This window comes from Procambarus clarkii, chromosome 69, assembly GCF_040958095.1.
Source record: "Procambarus clarkii isolate CNS0578487 chromosome 69, FALCON_Pclarkii_2.0, whole genome shotgun sequence".
Classification (NCBI taxonomy): Eukaryota; Metazoa; Arthropoda; class Malacostraca; order Decapoda; family Cambaridae; genus Procambarus; species Procambarus clarkii.
Genome location: NC_091218.1, coordinates 20,418,507 through 20,438,629, shown reverse-complemented (window position 1 = coordinate 20,438,629; position 20,123 = coordinate 20,418,507). Strand labels below are relative to the sequence as shown.

General features: G+C 53.4%; 1 protein-coding gene across 2 annotated transcripts in view; it reads left to right on the top strand.

The window, feature by feature from the left end:
* The window catches only part of LOC123772094 (uncharacterized), a 95,570-nt gene that overhangs the window by 820 nt on the left and 74,627 nt on the right, over nt 1-20,123 (top strand). The gene's annotated exons all lie outside the window — the stretch shown is intronic.

Here is a 20,123-nt window from a genome sequence, read left to right as displayed (position 1 = left end):
CCGGGGGGCGTCCCGGGGCCAGTTGGAGTGGAGATTTTGACAGGAAAGTGATGGTGTAGGTATGTGACGGGTGTGACAGAGCTGGAGTAGCGGGTGGAGAGACACGTGCCGGCCGCTTCGCCAAGATTCAGATTCAGGTTAATGCTCCTGCCGGGGGATGACGGCGTCCTCCACACTGCATGTGGCTCCGATCGATGAATCTCCTCGTCGATACATTGCACCTTGCCACTGTATTTCCATCCCCCGCGTTAGTGGTGACGAGGAAAAGTTGGCAGCCGCGGGTTTTGTTTCTCCTTGAGGTTATTGTTTACTTTTATGGTGGAAGGTTGACAGGTAGGGTGGGCGAGTTGCCGTAGGGTGGTGGGTGGGGGTGGTGGCCTGCTCCACCTTCCTCGGCCACCACGCATGGTCTCCACCTGCCGCTCTACATACTCAACCACTTCCATATATTGACCCGAGTCTGTTTTCTATGTGAACTTGGTGCTGCGGCTGTTGTAGTTGCTGGTTAGTAGTAGTGTTAGCTGTAGTACTGGTGGTGGTAGCTGTAGTACTGGTGGTGGTAGCTGTAGTACTGGTGGTGGTAGCTGTAGTACTGGTGGTGGTAGCTGTATTATCGGTGGTGGTGGCTGTATTATCGGTGGTGGTGGCTGTATTATCGGTGGTGGTGGCTGTATTATCGGTGGTGGTGGCTGTATTGCCGGTGGTGGTGGCTGTATTGCCGGTGGTAGTGGCTGTATTGCCAGTGGTAGTGGCTGTATTGCCAGTGGTAGTGGCTGTATTGTCGGTGGTAGTGGCTGTATTGTCGGTGGTAGTGGCTGTATTGTCGGTGGTAGTGGCTGTATTGTCGGTGGTAGTGGCTGTATTGTCGGTGGTAGTGGCTGTATTGTCGGTGGTAGTGGCTGTATTGTCGGTGGTAGTGGCTGTATTGCCGGTGGTAGTGGCTGTATTGCCGGTGGTGGTGGCTGTATTGTCGGTGGTAGTGGCTGTATTGCCGGTGGTGGTGGCTGTATTGCCGGTGGTAGTGGCTGTATTGTCGGTGGTGGTGGCTGTATTGTCGGTGGTGGTGGCTGTATTGTCGGTGGTGGTGGCTGTATTGTCGGTGGTGGTGGCTGTATTGTCGGTGGTGGTGGCTGTATTGTCGGTGGTGGTGGCTGTATTGTCGGTGGTGGTGGCTGTATTGTCGGTGGTGGTGGCTGTATTGTCGGTGGTAGTGGCTGTATTGTCGGTGGTAGTGGCTGTATTACCGGTGGTGGTGGCTGTATTGCCGGTGGTAGTAGCTGTATTGCCGGTGGTGGTGGCTGTATTGCCGGTGGTAGTGGCTGTATTGCCGGTGGTAGTAGCTGTATTGCCGGTGGTGGTGGCTGTATTGCCGGTGGTGGTAGCTGTATTGCCGGTGGTGGTGGCTGTATTGTTGGTGGTAGTGGCTGTATTGCCGGTGGTAGTGGCTGTATTACCGGTGGTGGTGGCTGTATTGCCGGTGGTGGTGGCTGTATTGCCGGTGGTGGTGGCTGTATTGCCGGAGGTGGTGGCTGTATTGTTGGTGGTAGTGGCTGTATTGCCGGTGGTGGTGGCTGTATTGTCGGTGGTAGTGGCTGTATTGCCGGAGGTAGTGGCTGTATTGTCGGAGGTAGTAGCTGTATTGCCAGTGGTGGTACTAGCCAGAGTACTCGTAGTGCTAGCAGTACCTCGCAACAGTAGTGGGTAATAACAGCAACAGTAGTAGTAATAATAGCATCATCATTAACAGTAGGAGTAACAGAACTAAGGGGGATCATAAAACAGAATCCTCGCTTCATAAGGCCTACTGCCCGCCCCATAATTTCACCCGAGTGCGCCCACCCGGTCTCTATTAAGTGTACCCTCTAGTACTTCAACTTCCCTGTTCTTTCTCCACAAATGCAATATGAACTTGATGAATAACTGCAAAAAAAATATATATATATAATTGGCCCGCTGTCTCAGTGATGTTTACCAACCTACAAAAATGTGGAGGTATTTGGTTTGACAAAGTGCTGGCAACTGACGGGTGGTCAGGTGTTTAGGGGGGGTGTGTGAGGGGGAAGGCCCACGTGTCCGTCACTCTGCCCCCTGATATGGTGTGACTAAATAGTGGTTCTTGGTTACTAGGGGTAAAATATGGTTCTTATAGCAGGGAGGGAGTGTGTGGTTCTTGATGAATGTGGATCTTGGCGATTGACTGATTAGTGTTTCGTGTTGATTGGCTGAATAGCTAGCGGTTCGTGGTGTAACTGGACAGTGCCGTCGGGGGATTGGACAGTGACTTTGGAGGATTGGACAGTGGCTTTGGAGGATTGGACAGTGGCTTGGGGGGACTGGGCAGTGGCGTTGGTTGTGTGTGGTGGGTGTAGCGCCGCTTGGAGGTAATGGGTTTACCAGAGCATTTTCCTGTGATGTACTTGTACGGAAACTAAATGATTTGGGTTTGTTTTTGTTTAAGAAGTGTACCGTATACACTCATTTATCACCGTGGAGTGTTAACTGGAGACCATTTAGCAGCGTGGAGTGTTAACTGGAGACCATTTAGCAGCGTGGAGTGTTAACTGGAGACCATTTAGCAGCGTGGAGTGTTAACTGGAGACCATTTATCACCGTGGAGTGTTAACTGGAGACCATTTAGCACCAGGGAGTGTTAACTGGAGACCATTTAGCACCAGGGAGTGTTAACTGGAGACCATTTATCACCGTGGAGTGTTAACTGGAGACCATTTAGCACCAGGGAGTGTTAACTGGAGACCATTTAGCACCGTGGAGTGTTAACTGGAGACCATTTATCACCGTGGAGTGTTAACTGGAGACCATTTAGCACCAGGGAGTGTTAACTGGAGACCATTTATCACCGTGGAGTGTTAACTGGAGACCATTTATCACCGTGGAGTGTTAACTGGAGACCATTTATCACCGTGGAGTGTTAACTGGAGACCATTTATCACCGTGGAGTGTTAACTGGAGACCATTTATCACCGTGGAGTGTTAACTGGAGACCATTTATCACCGTGGAGTGTTAACTGGAGACCATTTATCACCGTGGAGTGTTAACTGGAGACCATTTATCACCAGGGAGTGTTAACTGGAGACCATTTAGCACCAGGGAGTGTTAACTGGAGACCATTTAGCACCAGGGAGTGTTAACTGGAGACCATTTAGCACCAGGGAGTGTTAACTGGAGACCATTTAGCACCAGGGAGTGTTAACTGGAGACCATTTAGCACCAGGGAGTGTTAACTGGAGACCATTTAGCACCAGGGAGTGTTAACTGGAGACCATTTAGCACCAGGCAGTGTTAACTGGAGACCATTTAGCACCAGGCAGTGTTAACTGGAGACCATTTAGCACCAGGCAGTGTTAACTGGAGACCATTTAGCACCAGGGAGTGTTAACTGGAGACCATTTAGCACCAGGGAGTGTTAACTGGAGACCATTTAGCACCAGGGAGTGTTAACTGGAGACCATTTAGCACCAGGGAGTGTTAACTGGAGACCATTTAGCACCAGGGAGTGTTAACTGGAGACCATTTAGCACCAGGGAGTGTTAACTGGAGACCATTTAGCACCAGGGAGTGTTAACTGGAGACCATTTAGCACCAGGGAGTGTTAACTGGAGACCATTTAGCACCGGGGAGTGTTAACTGGAGACCATTTAGCACCGGGGAGTGTTAACTGGAGACCATTTAGCACCGGGGAGTGTTAACTGGAGACCATTTAGCACCGGGGAGTGTTAACTGGAGACCATTTAGCACCGGGGAGTGTTAACTGGAGACCATTTAGCACCGGGGAGTGTTAACTGGAGACCATTTAGCACCGGGGAGTGTTAACTGGAGACCATTTAGCACCGGGGAGTGTTAACTGGAGACCATTTAGCACCGGGGAGTGTTAACTGGAGACCATTTAGCACCGGGGAGTGTTAACTGGAGACCATTTAGCACCGGGGAGTGTTAACTGGAGACCATTTATCACCGTGGAATGTTAACTGGAGACCATTTAGCACCGGGGAGTGTTAACTGGAGACCATTTATCACCAGGGAATGTTAACTGGAGACCATTTATCACCGTGGAATGTTAACTGGAGACCATTTAGCACCAGGGAATGTTAACTGGAGACCATTTATCACCGTGGAATGTTAACTGGAGACCATTTATCACCGTGGAATGTTAACTGGAGACCATTTATCACCTTGGAATGTTAACTGGAGACCATTTAGCACCGGGGAGTGTTAACTGGAGACCATTTATCACCGGGGAATGTTAACTGGAGACCATTTATCACCGTGGAATGTTAACTGGAGACCATTTATCACCAGGGAATGTTAACTGGAGACCATTTATCACCGTGGAATGTTAACTGGAGACCATTTATCACCTTGGAATGTTAACTGGAGACCATTTATCACCGTGGAATGTTAACTGGAGACCATTTATCACCGTGGAATGTTAACTGGAGACCATTTATCACCGTGGAATGTTAACTGGAGACCATTTATCAGCGTGGAATGTTAACTGGAGACCATTTATCACCAGGGAATGTTAACTGGAGACCATTTATCACCAGGGAATGTTAACTGGAGACCATTTATCACCGTGGAATGTTAACTGGAGACCATTTAAGCAGCGGGGAATGTTAACTGGAGACCATTTAAGCAGCGGGGAATGTTAACTGGAGACCATTTAGCACCAGGGAATGTTAACTGGAGACCATTTATCACCGTGGAATGTTAACTGGAGACCATTTATCACCGTGGAATGTTAACTGGAGACCATTTATCACCAGGGAATGTTAACTGGAGACCATTTATCACCGTGGAATGTTAACTGGAGACCATTTAAGCAGCGGGGAATGTTAACTGGAGACCATTTAGCACCAGAGAATGTTAACTGGAAACCATTTAGCACCAGGGAATGTTAACTGGAGACCATTTATCACCGTGGAATGTTAACTGGAGACCATTTAGCACCAGGGAATGTTAACTGGAGACCATTTATCACCGTGGAATGTTAACTGGAGACCATTTATCACCGTGGAATGTTAACTGGAGACCATTTATCACCGTGGAATGTTAACTGGAGACCATTTAAGCAGCGGGGAATGTTAACTGGAGACCATTTAGCACCAGGGAATGTTAACTGGAGACCATTTATCACCGTGGAATGTTAACTGGAAACCATTTAAGCAGCGGGGAATGTTAACTGGAGACCATTTAAGCAGCGGGGAATGTTAACTGGAGACCATTTAAGCAGCGGGGAATGTTAACTGGAGACCATTTAAGCAGCGGGGAATGTTAACTGGAGACCATTTAGGACCAGGGAATGTTAACTGGAGACCATATAGCACCAGGGAATGTTAACTGGAAACCATTTAAGCAGCGGGGAATGTTAACTGGAGACCATTTAAGCAGCGGGGAATGTTAACTGGAGACCATTTAAGCAGCGGGGAATGTTAACTGGAGACCATTTAGCAGCGGGGAGTGTTAACTGGAGACCATTTAGCACCAGGGAGTGTTAACTGGAGACCATTTAGCACCAGGGAATGTTAACTGGAGACCATTTAGCACCAGGGAATGTTAACTGGAGACCATTTAGCACCAGGGAATGTTAACTGGAGACCACTTAACACCGGGGAGTGTTAACTAGCGACCACTTAGCACTAGTGGGGACTGTGTTAACATCCCGACTAGGCTTGGCATATAACTTTGTACTGGTATTCAGGCAATAGTACACTGCCTCATGTTGAAGCCAAGAGATTTTAATGTGTTGTATACCTGTGAAGGATTTCCAGGGTTTGCCTATTCCTGCAACCTCCTGTCCTTAGGTCAGGCTTACTTGGTGATTGCCATATGATCTTTGAGGCTGTTTCTGTCTGTCGCCCGCAGCCCCATGTGACCGCAAGCGCGTGCGGGCTGCGTGTGCTTGTGGTCACCGGGCCGCTGGTCTGGTGATTTGTCAACATCTCACTTGACAAATCGTCAAGTGATGTCAACATCACTTGGATGTTGATCTTTGCTCCAGCGATACTGTGTATATATCCCGCTAGAAGAACGAAGAGTTGAGGCCTGGTCGAGGACCGGGCCGCGGGGACGCTAAGCCCCGGAAGCACCTCAAGGTAACCTCTGATGTCATTATTTTTGTTAATTGTGCTTTTGACATCCCAACATTTCACTCTATTTTATAATCCCCCCCCCCCTCCCCCTCCCCAAACTCCCCTCCATATAGTAGAGCTGGATTATAGAGTTAGAGGAACGCGTATGAGTGTGGCTTGGAAAGTAAGGTTCTCGTTATGGAGAGTAACAACGGCTTATCACATTCATGTGGGAGTCATTTTTAACGGCCGCAAGTATCAGATTACACACCGCCCACATTCACAGTGTAAATGTTTAACACGTGCGTGCGTGTGTGCGTGCGTACTCCAGAGCTATCAGTGTCTGGGGATATCTAGCTCATTATGCCCCGCTTACTGGCCTGGATGCACCTGTTGCGTTATAATCGAACTGTTCGGATGGTGTTCGAATTCATCGTGGAATGTGGCGGTAAAGTTGTGAATGGAGGTGGCTTCCATAACTACTTGATGGACCCGTCCAGGGTGGGTGTGGGTGTTGACCGCCCGTCCAGGGTGGGTGTGGGTGTTGACCGCCCGTCCAGGGTGGGTGTGGGTGTTGACCGGCCGTCCAGGGTGGGTGTGGGTGTTGACCGAGCGTCCAGGATGGGTGTGGGTGTTGACCGCCCGTCCAGGGTGGGTGTGGGTGTTGACCGCCCGTCCAGGGTGGGTGTGGGTGTTGACCGCCCGTCCAGGGTGGGTGCGGACCGCCCGTCCAGGGTGGGTGTGGGTGTTGACCGCCCGTCCAGGGTGGGTGTGGGTGTTGACCGCCCGTCCAGGGTGGGTGTGGGTGTTGACCGCTCGTCCAGGGTGGGTGTGGGTGTTGACCGCCCGTCCAGGGTGGGTGTGGGTGTTGACCGCCCGTCCAGGGTGGGTGTGGGTGTTGACCGCCCGTCCAGGGTGGGTGTGGGTGTTGACCGCCCGTCCAGGGTGGGTGTGGGTGTTGACCGCCCGTCCAGGGTGGGTGTGGGTGTTGACCGCCCGTCCAGGGTGGGTGTGGACCGCCCGTCCAGGGTGGGTGTGGACCGCCCGTCCAGGGTGGGTGTGGGTGTTGACCGCCCGTCCAGGGTGGGTGTGGGTGTTGACCGCCCGTCCAGGGTGGGTGTGGGTGTTGACCGCCCGTCCAGGGTGGGTGTGGGTGTTGACCGCCCGTCCAGGGTGGGTGTGGGTGTTGACCGCCCGTCCAGGGTGGGTGTGGGTGTTGACCGCCCGTCCAGGGTGGGTGTGGGTGTTGACCGCCCGTCCAGGGTGGGTGTGGGTGTTGACCGCCCGTCCAGGGTGGGTGTGGGTGTTGACCGCCCGTCCAGGGTGGGTGTGGGTGTTGACCGCCCGTCCAGGGTGGGTGTGGGTGTTGACCGCCCGTCCAGGGTGCGGGTGTCGTCGTCATACTGTCTCTCAATTTAATCTGTCCTGGTTCATTCCGTCTTGGTCATATTCCCTATGTTTCTTCTCGCCTCCAATGTTACCTGGATCATACCTGTAGAAGGTTTCGTGAGTCCTTCTACCTCCCCCGAGCCCGGCCTCAGGACAAGCTCGACTTGAAATAACTTGGTCCAACAGGCTGTTTGTTGCTTGAAACGGCCCGCAGGCGCTAGTGAGATCCAGTTCTCATAACCTATCCTCATAGCTCAACTTTCTCAGCTGTGGCGGTAATCATCTCTTGCATATTCTAGTATTGGTCTAGCCAAGGCTGTGTAGATTGTCTTGAGAGTCCTAATGTGTGTGTAAGTGTTGTATTAACGTGTATCAGCTTACTATATGAGGGAGCCGGTCGGCCAAGCGGACAGCACGCGGGACTTGTGGTCCTGGGTTCGATCCCGGGCGCCGGCGAGAAACAATGGGCAGAGTTTCTTTCACCATATGCCCCTGTTACCTAGCAGTAAAATAGGTACCTGGGTGTTAGTCAGCTGTCACGGGCTGCTTCCTGGGGGTGGAGGCCTGGTCGAGGACCGGGCCGCGGGGACACTAAAAAGCCCCGAAATCATCTCAAGATAACCTCAAGATATGTTGCTGGTGCTGTTACATTTACGCGCGCTTCTCGGGTAAGTGTCGCTAATTGCATCCTAAAACATCATTCTGGTTGTTGCAGATGATATCAAAATAGCGTGTGAATATATTCAGAAGACTCGGAATCATTACAAGATGATTTAGATAACTCTTGAATTGGACTAATGATTGGCAGATGTAGTTTTAGAGCTAACAATTCAGCTGAACAGCATTGAAATTGCTAAAAGTTATAGTTGGAAAAGATCTGGGAGTCATAATTAGTTGGTATCTTTAATATAAATATGTATAGAATACGTCAAGTTGGATGCTGGAGCTCCTAGCTAGAAGCTTGAGCAACATGACGAGCTTACTCTTACTACTCTTGGAACTAGCTCCAAGTAGCACGGGCTATGGCGAGCCCGTTGTGGACTTACCTGGCACAGGTGCGGTGGAGCTGCAGCTCTTGTGCCCGGTCTTATATGCGGGTCTTAGGCCAGTTGATTCTTACGTTCGTATGGATTATTAGGTCGTGTGCGCGACGTTGTGCTGAACATGTGTTCCTGTGAGACATTTGTAGAGGGTACAGTGTGGGGGCGGGGTACAGTGTGGGGGCGGGGTACAGTGTGGGGGCGGGTACAGTGTGGGGGCGGGTACTGTGTGGGGGAGGGTACTGTGTGGGGGAGGGTACTGTGTGGGGGCGGGTACAGTATGGGGGAGGGTACTGTGTGGGGGCGGGTACTGTAGTGAGAGTGGGGTGGGGGAGGACACAGTACCGCAAGCACCGTACCGTGAGGGCAAGAGAGGCTGTTGACCTCCGTCAAGTCGCCTCACTCTACGGGAAAACATTTCTGCCAACGACTGAAGGATAAACAGCAGCTGGGATTATACACACCCAACCTGATCTAAAGTAAACTTTCTGAATCTGGTTTACAAGACTATTCCTGCACACACGACCCTCTTCCTGGTGGTGGAGTACACCGGTATACCTTCCATACCTGGGGGTGGGGTATGGTCCACCTTCCACACCTGGGAGTGGGGTATGGTCCACCTTCCACACCTCGGGTGGGGTATGGTACATCTTCCACACCTGGGGGTGGGGTATGGTCCACCTTCCACACCTGGGGGTGGGGTGTGGTATAACTTCCACACCTGGGGGTGGGGTATGGTATACCTTCCACACCTGGGGGTGGGGTATGGTATACCTTCCACACCTGGGGGTGGGGTGTGGTATGCCTTCCCACACCTGGGGGTGGGGTGTGGTATGCCTTCCACACCTGGGGGTGGGGTATGGTCCACCTTCCACACCTGGGGGTGGGGTATGGTCCACCTTCCACACCTGGGGGTGGGGTATGGTCCACCTTCCACACCTGGGGGTGGGGTATGGTACATCTTCCACACCTGGGGGTGGGGTATGGTCCACCTTCCACACCTGGGGGTGGGGTGTGGTATAACTTCCACACCTGGGGGTGGGGTATGGTATACCTTCCACACCTGGGGGTGGGGTATGGTATACCTTCCACACCTGGGGGTGGGGTATGGTATACCTTCCACACCTGGGGGTGGGGTATGGTATACCTTCCACACCTGGGGGTGGGGTATGGTACACCTTCCACACCTGGGGGTGGGGTATGGTACATCTTCCACACCTGGGGGTGGGGTATGGTATACCTTCCACACCTGGGGTGTGGTATGCCTTCCACACCTGGGGGTGGGTTATGGTTCACCTTCCACACCTGGGGGTGGGGTATGGTTCACCTTCCACACCTGGGGTGGGGTATGGTTCACCTTCCACACCTGGGGGTGGGGTATGGTTCACCTTCCACACCTGGGGGTGGGGTATGGTACACCTTCCACACCTGGGGGTGGGGTATGGTATACCTTCCACACCTGGGGTGGGGTATGGTATGCCTTCCACACCTGGGGGTGGGGTATGGTTCACCTTCCACACCTGGGGGTGGGGTATGGTATACCTTCCACACCTGGGGTGGGGTATGGTATGCCTTCCACACCTGGGGTGGGGTATGGTTCACCTTCCACACCTGGGGGTGGGATATGGTATACCTTCCACACCTGGGGGTGGGGTATGGTATACCTTCCACACCTGGGGGTGGGGTATGGTTCACCTTCCACACCTGGGGGTGGGGTATGGTATACCTTCCACACCTGGGGGTGGGGTATGGTTCACCTTCCACACCTGGGGGTGGGGTATGGTATACCTTCCACACCTGGGGGTGGGGTATGGTATACCTTCCACACCTGGGGGTGGGGTATGGTACATCTTCCACACCTGGGGGTGGGGTATGGTATGCCTTCCACACCTGGGGGTGGGGTATGGTATACCTTCCACACCTGGGGGTGGGGTATGGTACATCTTCCACACCTGGGGGTGGTGTGTGGTACACCTTCCACACCTGGGGGTGGTGTGTGGTATATCTTCCACACCTGGGGTGTGGTATGCCTTCCACACCTGGGGGTGGGGTATGGTATACCTTCCACACCTGGGGGTGGGGTATGGTACATCTTCCACACCTGGGGGTGGTGTGTGGTATATCTTCCACACCTGGGGTGTGGTATGCCTTCCACACCTGGGGGTGGGGTATGGTATACCTTCCACACCTGGGGGTGGGGTATGGTATACCTTCCACACCTGGGGGTGGGGTATGGTATACCTTCCACACCTGGGGGTGGGGTATGGTTCACCTTCCACACCTGGGGGTAAGGTATGGTATACCTTCCACACCTGGGGGTGGGGTATGGTATACCTTCCACACCTGGGGGTGGTGTGTGGTATAACTTCCACACCTGGGGGTGGGGTATGGTTCACCTTCCACACCTGGGGGTGGGGTATGGTATACCTTCCACACCTGGGGTGGGGTATGGTACATCTTCCACACCTGGGGGTGGTGTGTGGTATAACTTCCACACCTGGGGGTGGGGTATGGTTCACCTTCCACACCTGGGGGTGGGGTATGGTATACCTTCCACACCTGGGGTGGGGTATGGTCCACCTTCCACACCTGGGGGTGGTGTGTGGTATAACTTCCACACCTGGGGGTGGTGTGTGGTATATCTTCCACACCTGGGGGTGGTGTGTGGTATATCTTCCACACCTGGGGGTGGTGTGTGGTATATCTTCCACACCTGGGGGTGGTGTGTGGTATATCTTCCACACCTGGGGGTGGTGTGTGGTATATCTTCCACACCTGGGGGTGGTGTGTGGTATATCTTCCACACCTGGGGTGTGGTATGCCTTCCACACCTGGGGGTGGTGTGTGGTATATCTTCCACACCTGGGGTGTGGTATGCCTTCCACACCTGGGGGTGGGGTATGGTCCACCTTCCACACCTGGGGGTGGTGTGTGGTATATCTTCCACACCTGGGGTGTGGTATGCCTTCCACACCTGGGGGTGGGGTATGGTCCACCTTCCACACCTGGGGGTGGGGTATGGTCCACCTTCCACACCTGGGGGTGGGGTATGGTCCACCTTCCACACCTGGGGGTGGGGTATGGTACATCTTCCACACCTGGGGGTGGGGTATGGTCCACCTTCCACACCTGGGGGTGGGGTATGGTACATCTTCCACACCTGGGGGTGGGGTATGGTCCACCTTCCACACCTGGGGGTGGGGTATGGTCCACCTTCCACACCTGGGGGTGGGGTATGGTACATCTTCCACACCTGGGGGTGGGGTATGGTCCACCTTCCACACCTGGGGGTGGGGTATGGTCCACCTTCCACACCTGGGGGTGGGGTATGGTACATCTTCCACACCTGGGGGTGGGGTATGGTCCACCTTCCACACCTGGGGGTGGGGTATGGTCCACCTTCCACACCTGGGGGTGGGGTATGGTACATCTTCCACACCTGGGGGTGGGGTATGGTCCATCTTCCACACCTGGGGGTGGGGTATGGTCCACCTTCCACACCTGGGGGTGGGGTATGGTCCACCTTCCACACCTGGGGGTGGGGTATGGTCCACCTTCCACACCTGGGGGTGGGGTATGGTCCACCTTCCACACCTGGGGGTGGGGTATGGTCCACCTTCCACACCTGGGGGTGGGGTATGGTACACCTTCCACACCTGGGGGTGGGGTATGGTACATCTTCCACACCTGGGGGTGGGGTATGGTCCACCTTCCACACCTGGGGGTGGGGTATGGTCCACCTTCCACACCTGGGGGTGGGGTATGGTCCACCTTCCACACCTGGGGGTGGGGTATGGTCCACCTTCCACACCTGGGGGTGGGGTATGGTCCACCTTCCACACCTGGGGGTGGGGTATGGTCCACCTTCCACACCTGGGGGTGGGGTATGGTCCACCTTCCACACCTGGGGGTGGGGTATGGTCCACCTTCCACACCTGGGGGTGGGGTATGGTCCACCTTCCACACCTGGGGGTGGGGTGTGGTAGACTTTCCACACCTGGGGGTGGGGTATGGTCCACCTTCCACACCTGGGGGTGGGGTATGGTCCACCTTCCACACCTGGGGGTGGGGTATGGTCCACCTTCCACACCTGGGGGTGGGGTGTGGTACATCTTCCACACCTGGGGGTGGGGGTACAGTGTAACCTTGCCCAACAGTGTGTGTGTGTGTGTACTCGATCGCCTATTTGTGTCTGCAGGATCGAGCATTGACTCTTGGATCCCGTGTGTGTGGGTGCGTGTGGGGGGGGGAGAAGATATAGAGGCACAGGCAAAGGGAAAAAAAGATTACAAATGGGGGAAATATAGCATGAGTTATGATAGCAGGTGGGCTGTCCGCCTTGCTGGCACGGTGTGTGCGTGTATTTCACTCGCATACATATATCGTGGGCTTGGTTCCCATCGAGGAGACCCAAGCTTTTGGCCTGCCAGCTATGGGGGTGGGGCGTCTCATCTTACAAATTAATATTTTACCAATTATGGGGCTTCAGTATTTTCGTCTGATGGTTAGTGGTGGTAGGTTCAGTTCAGGGAGCTGCTGGGTTTGTCTGATCATACGGTGGACGGTGTTTTGCTGCTCTTCTTAGCCCAGGTGTGTGTGTAGGAGATAGCGGGGTTGGCGGACTCTCTACGTCATCACCCTACGATACGATACCCACCCTGCCCTGCCCCGCCCCACCCTGCCCCGCTCCCCCTTGCCCCACCCTGCCCCGCTCCCCCTTGCCCCTCCCTGCCCCGCTCCCCCTTGCCCCACCCTGCCCCGCTCCCCCTTGCCCCACCCTGCCCCGCTCCCCCTTGCCCCACCCTGCCCCGCTCCCCCTTGCCCCACCCTGGCTCCCAGGGCTCACTACCGTGGCTAGACTCTGATATACATAATATAAACAATAAGTAGCAATGGTGTTACTTCCAGGTAAGGCTGGGAGTTAGGCGTCCCAGAGGACCTGATGCTGGTGACCTGAGGTGGGTGCTGCATCGTCACTCTATGGCTGGGGGTCGTGTATGGTGGGAGGGGGTCGTGTATGGTGGGGGAGGGTCGTGTATGGTGGGAGGGGGTCGTGTATGGTGGGAGGGGGTCGTGTATGGTGGGAGGGGGGTCGTGTATGGTGGGAGGGGGGGGTCGTGTATGGTGGGAGGGGGGTCGTGTATGGTGGGAGGGGGGGTCGTGTATGGTGGGAGGGGGGTCGTGTATGGTGGGAGGGGGGTCGTGTATGGTGGGAGGGGGTCGTGTATGGTGGGAGGGGGTCGTGTATGGTGGGAGGGGGTCGTGTATGGTGGGAGGGGGGTCGTGTATGGTGGGAGGGGGGTCGTGTATGGTGGGAGGGGGGTCGTGTATGGTGAGAGGGGGGTCGTGTATGGTGGGAGGGGGGTCGTGTATGGTGGGAGGGGGTCGTGTATGGTGGGAGGGGGTCGTGTATGGTAGGAGGGGGGTCGTGTATGGTGGGAGGGGGTCGTGTATGGTGGGAGGGGGGTCGTGTATGGTGGGAGGGGGTCGTGTATGGTGGGAGGGGGTCGTGTATGGTGGGAGGGGGTCGTGTATGGTGGGAGGGGGTCGTGTATGGTGGGAGGGGGGTCGTGTATGGTGGGAGGGGGGTCGTGTATGGTGGGAGGGGGGTCGTGTATGGTGGGAGGGGGTCGTGTATGGTGGGAGGGGGTCGTGTATGGTGGGAGGGGGTCGTGTATGGTGGGAGGGGGTCGTGTATGGTGGGAGGGGGTCGTGTATGGTGGGAGGGGGGTCGTGTATGGTGGGAGGGGGGTCGTGTATGGTGGGAGGGGGGTCGTGTACGGTGGGAGGGGGTCGTGTATGGTGGGGGAGGGTCGTGTATGGTGGGAGGGGGGTCGTGTATGGTGGGAGGGGGTCGTGTATGGTGGGAGGGGGTCGTGTATGGTGGGAGGGGGTCGTGTATGGTGGGGGAGGGTCGTGTATGGTGGGAGGGGGTCGTGTATGGTGGGAGGGGGGTCGTGTATGGTGGGAGGGGGTCGTGTATGGTGGGAGGGGGTCGTGTATGGTGGGAGGGGGTCGTGTATGGTGGGAGGGGGTTCGTGTATGGTGGGAGGGGGTCGTGTATGGTGGGAGGGGGTCGTGTATGGTGGGAGGGGGGTCGTGTATGGTGGGAGGGGGTCGTGTATGGTGGGAGGGGGTCGTGTATGGTGGGAGGGGGGTCGTGTATGGTGGGAGGGGGTCGTAGAGGGGTTATTATGGGGACAGGTGGAGAAGAGGTTTGGCGGCTTTGCGGTACAGACTAAATGCAGATGGTTGATTCTTAGCGAGATCCGAGATGACCTGTTGAGTTCTCCTTCAAGGCCGAGTGTTGGACGGGTGTGGGGGGTTGAGGAGTAGTTCCCCAAGTGGCACCTGTCGCCCTCAACACTTCTCAACATGGTAATTGGTGGAGGTCCAGCTGTTCAAACGTGGCTGCTTCATGTTCCGTTGGGCGCGAAAATAAGGTGGGAGGGAGGGAGGGAGGTGGGTGTTAGAGTTGGCACTGTGATGGTGGAGGCGTAGTGTGTGCTTGTGCGCGCGTAGCAAGAAGTGTGTGTGTGTGTGTGTGTGTGTGTGTGTGTGTGTGTGTGTGTGTGTGTGTGTGTGTGTGTGTGTGTGTGTGTGTGTGTGTGTGTGGAGAGAGGGGCGGGGGTGTAAGGTGGCAGCCAGCATGCCGGATTGAGGCGAGGAGGGTCATTGATGACGGAGGTGCGGGTTGTGGCGGCGCTGCCTGTATACGCTGGTGTATGTATTGATTGTGTATACTTGATGCGCCTCCACCAGGAGCCAGTGGGCGCGGGCGTGTGAACACTGATTACAGGAAGTGGGGTCTAGGGGTGTGTGTGTGTGTGTGTGTGTGTGTGTGTGTGTGTGTGTGTGTGTGTGTGTGTGTGTGTGTGTGTGTGTGTGTGTGTGTGTGTGTGTGTGTGTAGGGAAGCTCGGGATGATGCGTGTATTACTGTGGGGGGGGAGGGGTCCCTACTGCCATTCTTGTTCTTCAAGATGTGAATGGACTGCTTCTACCGTGCTTCTAGGGGGCTGAGAGCTGAGTGGACAGCGTTTCAGAGCCGTAGTCCTGAGGTTCCGGGTTCGATCCCCGGTGGAGGCGGAAATAAAATGGGCATAGTTTCTTTCACCCTGATGTCCCTGTTACCCAGCAGTAAATAGGTACCTGGGAGTTAGACAACTACTACGGGCTGCTTCCTGGAGAGGGGGGGGGGAGTAACAAAAAGGAGGCCTGGTCGGGGACCGGGCCGCGGGGACGCTAAGCCCCGAAATCATCTCAAAGATAACGTCTGTATTTCCAACGACCTCCCTCCGCTCTCTTGTTTGTCACCACCTTGTTTAAATCTTCTCGGTATCTTGTACACAGTGATCATATCTTGTCTATGGTACTTTCGTAGCTGTACCTGCAGAATCGATCGTATCTCTTCTTGGTGAGATAAGATCGTGGTGCCACCAGCTTGTGTAATAATACTAACCTTGGGTCAAGGACGATCTCCCTATACTTCCCCCTCACACACACGTTTACACGTTGTTGCCTGAACGTTGTTGCCTGAACGTTGTTGCCTGAACGTTGATGTGTTCACTTAGTTGTATTAACCTAGTTGTGCTTGCGGGGGTTAAGCTCTGCTCTTTCGGTCCGCCTCTCAACTGTCAATCAATCAACTGTTCCTAACTACTAACTAATTTCCCCTTCTCCCCCCCCCCTCCCCATCACACACACTCAGGAAGCAACCCGTTAACAGCTGTCTAACTCCTCGGTACCTATTCACTGCTAGGTAACAGGGGCATCAGGATGAAAGGAACTCTGCCCGTTATTGTTTCTGCCATCACCGGGGATCGAACCCGGACCCCTAGGATTACGAGTCCAGAGCGCTACCCACTCAGCTATCAGGCCCCTCGGAGTGTGGACGTTTATGCGTGACGTTACAAAACGAGGCGTCAATAGAGTGGTGCCGAGAGAGAGTATTATTGGGTGTTATCTTGACGACCAAACCACTACATGATAATTTAGATAAAAAGGTAAGATAAGCATTTGCAGGCGATGTGTCACAATAACGTGGGTAAAGTATGTTGACCAGACCACACACACTAGAAGGTGAAGGGACGACGACGTTTCGGTCCGTCCTGGACCATTCTCAAGTCGACTTGAGAAACGTCGTTGTCCCTTCACCTTCTAGTGTGTGTGTGGTCTGGTCAACATAAGCATTATTACATATATTTAAACCTCCTAAAATATATATTTGTTGGTTGAGTATTAGTGTGATAGTGTTGTGATAATCCTTATTAACCCCCACATTCTTACTCCTACACCCATATCTACCCATATCTACCCTCCCTACTTGCCTATCCTCCAGCCACCTGCCCTCCCTACCTCTCCATCCTCTTACCTCTCCAGCTGACCCACCTGGTAAACAGGCTTTGATCACGCATCACATTGTGTCCCTTGACTGAAACACCTTTAGATCTCAATGACGAGTAATGTTATACGGTCGGCAGTGGTGAAGGAAGGAATGAATGAATTATCAGGGGGAGAGCAGCAAGCCATTACGACTATATAGCACTGGGAAGGGGTCAGGATAAGGATTTGGGATGGCACGGTGTGGGGAAGGAATGGTGCCCAACCACTTGTGGACGGTCGGGGGATTGAACGCCAACCTGCATGAAGGGAGACCGTGGCTCTACCGTCCAGCCCAAGTGGTTGGGTGTCGGGAGTGGTGAGACAACACGTGGTCTCATTAAGCTGCCACAGATGGTAATGTTTGGCGTGTTTGATAACACAAAGTGTGGCCATTGGTGGAGAGAACTGCGTTATCAGCAGGTGAGGCACCTTCCTCGCCCACAACAACGCACTCACTGGCGCGGGTAACTCAAACCACTTGGTCGTGGCCTCGTTAGTGAATCATTACTTCGTAATTTGGTCTTCTCAAAATGGGAACTGATAGATGATTAGAAAAGGGGTCAATATATATATATATATATATATATATATATATATATATATATATATATATATATATATATATATATCTCTGTTTTGTTGTATAGAGCTTTTAAGACTAGTATAGATTGTATCATTGTATCATAGAAATGGAAAGATTTGTATTGGAACTATGAAGTTCTTGACCAGACCACACACTAGAAGGTGAAGGGAGGACAACGACGACGTTTCGGTCCGTCCTGGACCATTTTCAAGTCGATTGTGAGAATCGACTTGAGAATGGTCCAGGACGGACCGAAACGTCGTCGTCCCTTCACCTTTCTAGTGTGTGGTCTGGTCAACATACTTCAGCCACGTTATTGTGACTCATCGCCTGCAACTATGAAGTTGTCACTATAGTCAAGTCCCAGGCCGGACTTGGGGACTGGAAGACCTCCCAGAGCCCACTCGAGGGATACCCCGGGTAGAGTACTGTAGCCAGCCATGGGTACGGGCCGCCGGTGGTCTTACTGCGAGAGGGGTTGCTCTGATTGACAACCTTGGATGTTGTAAACCTTGTGTAGTTTACCGTCCAGGTGTCGTGCTGCCACGCCCCACACTCAGTGTGGGGGTGATACAAGTCACATCCTACACACACACACACACACACACACACACGCTTATCCATCACACTTTAAAATGAACCTAACCAAGCCGAACAAGAGAAAACTAGATCATTTTCTCAAAGAAGTGCCGGACTAACCGGGCTGTGATGGATATGTGGGCCTGCGGGCCGCTCCAAGCTGGACCAAGGTCTTACAAGTCAAGCCTGGCCTCGGGCCGGGGCTCGGGGAGTAGAAGAACCCCCAGAAACCCCATTAAGCACGTATGAATACAGCCTAATTTAAGATAATACATCCTAACCTAATATATACCATCAGAAATACAGAAGATACACCAGCTACAACATCAGGATCTCCGGGATGCCGCAAGAATTCAACCAACCATGGAGCGCATATTGTATTGGCCGGGAGCAGTACACCCTATAAGATGTATACATAGCCATGTGAATAGGAAATAACCCAACAGGCTCCACCACTTGGAGTGGACGGTAGAGCGACGGTCTCGCTTCATGCAGGTCGGCGTTCAATTCCCGACCGTCCAAGTGGTTTGGCACCATTCATTCCCCCCGTCCCATCCCAGATCCTTATCCTGACCCCTTCCAAGTGCTATATAGCCGCAATGGCTTGGCGCTTTCCCCTCACCCTGATAATTGCCTTCGAGAAGAAGAGAGGAAATGTGAGCATTGTGGAGACATGGTAAACAGACCATTAGAACATTACCTAACGCGGTGCTGCGTTACAAAGCAAATAACACCCTAGAAACTTAGCAGTTTAGTATTAAAAACACATCTTGTACATAACCTTACTAAAGCCGACATACAAGCCATAAACACTCCTCCACCTCCCGAGTAAGACTGAAATTAGTAAAGCTTAGTGGGCCAAGACTGAAATTAGTAAAGCTTAGTGGGCCAAGACTGAAATTAGTAAAGCTTAGTGGGCCAGCCAGAGCCTTAAGGTTCGCGCAGGAATATCTTCGCAAAAGAACAACAAATGTTGAACCGTAATGTTTACGGTTTGTAAAATTTAACATTAACGAGGGAGTTGGGGGGGGGGGGAGGCGTTCCTATTTGCGTGCGTGCGTGCGCGCCGTGGTTTTGCAGTGTGGATACCCATAGCATTAAAGGATCATAGTAGTCCCCCGTGGCGCAGTGGTAAAGCGCTCGCCCAGCGCTTCTCGAGCACTTTAGCCTGGGTTCGTATCCTGGCCGGGGAGGATTGAGTGGGTCCCAATCCTTAACTGTTGCCTCTGTTCACCCAGCAGTGAATGGGTACCTGGTTGTTAAACGATTTGGCGGGTCGTATTCCGGGAAAAATTCGGATTAAGGACTTGTCGGAAACGCTACGCATGCTGGTGGCTGTATAAGAGTGTAGGAACTCTTGTATATATAAATACACGCGGACACGTGGTTTTACGTCAATATTATCAGAGACAACGTTTGACTTATTGGGGTTAACTACTCTTAATGGACCCTTTGTCTGTTGATATTACAGTATACTTTGTATTATATTATATCTAGGGTGTTGTGTAGGGTGTGTGGAGGGTGTGTGTAGGGTGTGTGTGTGTGTCAGGTGTGTGTGGGGTGAAGGGGGCACTTACTAGGTTAGTCCAGGGTGTTGTGTGCCACAGAGAACGGTGTTGGTAGCGCGTGTGGGAGAGTGGGAGGTCGTCGCCCCCACTGTGGTGGGGGGGGGGGGACACTCCCCCACACACGCTTCCACAACACCGATCAAAGCCACAATTGTTGTGGAGTTGTTACAGTTATGACGTAGCCCACGTCGTTGAACCTTGAAGCCATTTGACCTGTTGCAAATATTCCTCCAGAATCCCTTAGGAAGTCTCACATAAAATGGACATGTGTTGGTTAACCTTTGTTATAGAGTAGCGCGCTAACATGCTGTGGTGCAGGTCATGTACTGGGCTGACAGGCAGGTGGTGGGTAGCGGTGTGTGTGGTGTGCCCTGGGCACGTCTGCTGAGAGATCAGGTGTGGGGCAGGTGGTGGTGGTTGGCAGGAGATAAGGACCAGACTTGAAGACAAGAGTTTACAAGTGAGGGTTAAATCTGGTGGCCGAGCCTAGC